The sequence below is a fragment of the Heptranchias perlo genome, unplaced genomic scaffold (genome assembly GCF_035084215.1).
Source record: "Heptranchias perlo isolate sHepPer1 unplaced genomic scaffold, sHepPer1.hap1 HAP1_SCAFFOLD_50, whole genome shotgun sequence".
Lineage (NCBI taxonomy): Eukaryota > Metazoa > Chordata > Chondrichthyes > Hexanchiformes > Hexanchidae > Heptranchias > Heptranchias perlo.
The window spans coordinates 1,319,767-1,324,821 of record NW_027139516.1 but is presented as its reverse complement, the minus strand read 5'-3'; the positions used below and the strand labels follow the sequence as shown (position 1 = coordinate 1,324,821).

Here is a 5,055-nt window from a genome sequence, read left to right as displayed (position 1 = left end):
GAAACACGTGGTATGTAATATCACCGCAGGGCCTTCCATGGTCGGCCTAATTCAGTACAACATCCCCAGTACATTCAGTCTGAAGCTCATCACGAGATGCCTTTCAAGTAACCTGTGCTGATTTCAAATAGAGTTGTTTCTTCACCAGCATAGCTTCATTGGGGCGAGGGGTATTTGAGTTTGTATCGGGCAATTTGTAGCTGCCCATTGGTAATCGATCTTCAATTGACTCAATACATTTCAATTAAACTATCACAAAAAGACGGACTATTCCTGCACCCACTCCCCGCCCCCTCCCAATGTTCCAACCTACTCCACTTCTCCATCGCTACTTCTGCCAATCTCTAACTCTGTCTCTATGTATAAATCTGCCTGCGATCTTTCTACTATTTTTTATGTTTCTTTATCTCTTTCAAATATATCCATTGTTATTTTCACCTTATTAAAAATCAATATAAATCTCCTTCGACCGATTCGGATGTATCGTTGACTCTCCACTGCTTTAAATGTATGTATGTATCTATCTATCCATCTATCTATCTGTCTATCTATCCATCTATCTATCTATCTATCCATCTATCTATTTTTCTATCCATCTATCTCTCCATCTTTCTATCTATCTATTCATCTATCTCACTATCGATCTATCTCTCCATCTATATATCTCTCTATTCATCTGTCCATCGAGCTCTCTTTCTATGTATATATCTCTCTGTCCATCTATCTATCCATCCATCTGTCTATCCATCTGTCTATCTATCCATCTATCTATCTCTATCTATCCATCCAGCTATCTAAGTGTCTACCTTTGTCTTCCAATCTCTCTATGTCTGTTTCTCCCTCCACCTGTTTATTGCTCTGTTGTTGTTTCTCTGTCGCTTTCTGTCTCTCGTCCTTCATTACTCAAGTTTATCAAATAAATTTCGAATCTTTATCAAACAAATGCAATATTAAAGCATGAGCATGAGGTAAATTAGCAAATTACAAGGTGGGGTGGACTCAGTATGTTGGTCTGTGAAGACGTCACCGAGCCCTCTTCCTTCTTCAGGCTGCTGATCACAGAAGTCTCCCTGAGCAGCTTCTGGAAGAAGAAGCGCGAGCACTTCTCGTCCTGCTCCACGGAGCGGACTCTGGAGCGAATGATAATCTTTGAGGCCCCTTTAACTGGATGGATCGCACCGTGATATCACAAGGTGAGGCCCCTTTAACTGGACGGTTCAGAGCATGAGATCACTGGATGAGGCCCCTTTAACTGGACGGTTCACACCGTGAGATCACAGCATGAGGCCCCTTTAACTGGACGGTTCATACCGTGAGATACGGTCTGTATTGTACTGTATTGCTTCGAAATTGTGAACTTTAGTTTTAACTCTGTGTATTCTTAAATTTTATGCAGTAATGTATGTTTTGTAATAAAAAAAAATTCGCAGAAACTTTCGAATCAAACCGGAATCGAGCCTCCACACGTTATCCATTGCTCCACTGGCCCAGTTTTCAAAAAGCATGCAGTAACTCACACTCCCACAGCGCTGGAGAATGAGCAGTTACCGAGTCAGTCTCGGTCATAACCACGCGATTCCACGAGTCCGGAAGTGTCAAAAGGTGCACGGTGAACAATCACCAAAGAGAGAGACATAAGCTGCTTCCATTCGATCGCTCAGCTTGTAGAGCGGAGGACTATAAGTACAAATAACAGATCAAAGTATGCTGGTTCGAAGTAATAAACGTGCTTTTGGAGTAAGTAGCTCAAGGCCATTCTCTTAACTTTACAGGCAGCCTACAGCTTAACATGTTGGCGCTGAGGCACAGGAGACCACTTTTCCTTTGTCAAACCTTAAAGCTTTCTGTGTCTGTCAGAACACGTCTGTTTTGTTCGAGCATTTGCCTCTGCTCACCAGCAGGGAGTGCCTTTGAGCAACAACATGGCAAACTGCTTTCAGGCGAAAATGTCTTCGATCAGTCAGGCAGGGCTCTCGCTGCTCCCTCAAGCTCGGGGCCGCTGTTCCTTTCCTGAGATCTCGTCTACCTTCCGCAGTCTCGGGCTCTTCTCAGCATCATTCCCGCTCACTGTGGCTTCCCGTTCTGCTGTTGCTCACTTGCTGATGCTCGATACCGCCGATTGGAGCAAAGTATTGATTGTCGTCAGGGAGGGGGCCAACCCAAGGCAAGATTTCTCTGCTGATCGTGGAACCGCTTGGAGGCGAGTGCGAATCAACTACTGTGAAGGGCATTGAATAAAGGGGGCAGTAGCAACATGGATACAGAATCGGCGAAGGGACAGGAAACAGAGTGGTGGTGAACGGTTGTTTTTCGGACTGGAGGGAGGTGGATAGTGGTGTTCCCCAGGGCCCGGTGCTGTGACCACTGCTTTCCTTGACATATATTAATGACTTGAACTTGGGTGTACATGGCACAATTTCCAAATTTGCAGATGACACCAAACTTGGAAGGGTAATGAACAGTGAGGAGGATAGTGATAGACTTCAGGAGAATATATACAGACTGGTTGCATGGGCAGACACATGGCAAATTAAATTTAACGAAGAAAAATGAGAATTGATGCATTTCTGTAGGAAGAACGAGGAGAGGCAATATAAACCAGCGGGCACAACTCTAACAGTGATACAGGAACAGAGAGATCTGGGGGTATTTGTGCATATATCATTGAAAGTGGCAGGGCAGGTTGAGAAAGCGGTTAAAAAAAGCATACGGGATCCTGGGCTTTATAAATAGAGGCATAGAGTACTAAAGTATGGAAGTCATGAAGAACCTTTTGAAAACACTGGTTCAGCCACAACTGGAGTATTATGTCCACTTCTGGGCGCCGTACTTTAGGAAAGATATGAAGGCATTAAAGAGGGTGCAGAAGAGATTTACTAGAATGATTCCAGGAATGAGGGACTTTAGTTACGTGGATTGACTGGAGAAGCTGGAGATTTGATAGAGATTTTCAAAACCATGAAGGGTTTAGTGTATAGAGAGAAATCGTTCCCATTTGCAGAAGGGTGAAGGAACAGAGGACATAGATTTAAGGTGATTGGCAAAAGCACCAAAGATGACATCAGGAAAAACGATGGGGCGGTGGAGTGGGACTAGCTGGATTGCTCTTGCATAGAGCTGGTGTGGTCTCGATGGGCCGAATGGCCTCCTTCCATTCTGTAATCTTTCTACGATTCAAGTCGAGTGCTCGCTGAGCATGTGAGAGATAGCAGAATCGATTCTTGCATTCTCCACTCACCTTTTGATTTGGGTCAATTGTCCAGAAACAAAAGTGGCGTCAGTTTTCAGCGAGCCCATGGTCCATGTACTTCTTAAGCTTCACTGCGTGCTACGGTACAGAGAGGTCAAGGGGCAGCAAATCTTTTTATGTGCTGCAGGAAGCAAAAATTCTTCATTTTGGTCTTCAGCAAAGGTGGAAAAAAAAGCTTAATGATGCCTTCTCTGAGGATTGAACTCAGGACCTTCACATTATGAGACTGACGCGCTGCCGACTGCGCTAAGAAGGCACTTGATGCATGAAACTCCAGGCAGCTCTATCAAGTAGGACAGTTTGCAAGGTGTAAAATCATAAACTAATCGGCAGTTTGCAAAAACTCTCCATCCAGGTGGAAATCGAACCAACAATCTTCTGAATTTTGGTCAGACACGTTCCCCATTGCTCGACTGGCCAAAGGTGTGTCGAGTAAGTCGGAGCTCACACGCTCACAGCGCCGCGGTATGAGCAGGTACCGAGTCAGTCTCGGTCATGCCCACGCGACTCCACGAGTCCGGGAGTGTCAAAAGGCGCACGGCGAACAATCACCAAAGAGAGGGACCTTTGCTGCTTCCCTTCGAGAGCTCAGCTGGTAGCGTGGAAAACTTGTAGAGATTAAAACTTGAAAGCAAAATCACTCTTAAATTGTTAGTTTAATTCTGGCTCAAAATAACGAACGTGCTTTCTGAGTAAACGGTATTGAGCTCAAGGCCGCTTTCTTAACTTTACAGACTGCTCACTGCTTAAAATGTTGGCGCTTTTCCTTTCTCAAACCTTGAAGCTGTTTTGCTCGAGCATTTGCCTCTGCTCACCAGCAGGGAGCGCGTTTGAGCAACAACACGTCAAACCGGACTCACTTTCAGGCAAAAAAGACTTCTGTCAGTCTTTTGGACAGGTCTCTCGCTGATCAAAGGAGTGCCTTTGAGCAGCAATGCTTTTTTATTTTCAAAATATACTTTATTTCATAAAATTTAAGGATACATAAAGTTCAGGGTAAAAGTCACAATTTCAATTCAAAACAATACGAAACAGATCGCACACACTATGATCCCATTATTTCAATACAATACACAGTACATGTCTTTAAATACATTCTGTATAATAAAAGGTGGGATGGCTTTACACGGTGCTCTTTCCCCATAGAGCCCTTGTATAGGCCGCACCGTGCCTCAGTGCATCCCGCAGCACATTCCCCTGGACCTTGGAGTGTGTCAGTCGGCAACACTCGCTCGTGGACCGTTCCTTCAGCTGGGAGACCAGAAGGTTTCGGGAGGACCAAAGGGCCTCCTTCACCGAGTTGATGGCCTTCCAGCAGCTGTTGATATCTGTCTCGGTGTCCGTCCCGGGGAACAGCCCATAGAGCACAGCGTCCTGTGTGACCGAGTTGTTGGGGATGAATGGGGACAGAGACCAACGCATTTCTCTCCACATATTCTGCGTGAAGGACCAGTCCATCAGGAGACAGGCGATGGTCTCATCCCCGTTGCAGCCTTGAAGGCAGCTCGAGGTGGTGCTGAGAATTTGTCCATGTTGGAATGCCCACACTGGGAGTGCGGATCTCACCACCCTCCAGACCACATCCTGGTGCCTGTTGGTCAGTTCCGGCGACGAGATGTTCTGCCAAATGGCATCGACCGTCTGGTCGGGGATCTGCCCGATCGGATTCATCCTCTCCTTTTCCTGCAGGACCCCCAGAACGTTCCTCGTCGACCACTGTCTGATGGCCTTGTGGTCGAAGTGGTTTCTCCTCAGGATCTTCTCCACCTGGGGCAGGTAGGGTGGGGTGGTCGAGCTGGACGGGA

The 5,055-nt window shown here is 46.1% G+C and overlaps 1 non-coding gene across 1 annotated transcript; it reads right to left on the bottom strand.

Annotated features, from left to right (window-relative positions):
- Window positions 1-3,433: 3,433 nt before the first annotated feature.
- Window positions 3,434-3,506, bottom strand: trnam-cau (transfer RNA methionine (anticodon CAU)). Its single transcript has one exon. It is a non-coding gene; the product is annotated as a tRNA-Met (tRNA).
- Between the last annotated feature and the right edge of the window lie 1,549 nt (window positions 3,507-5,055).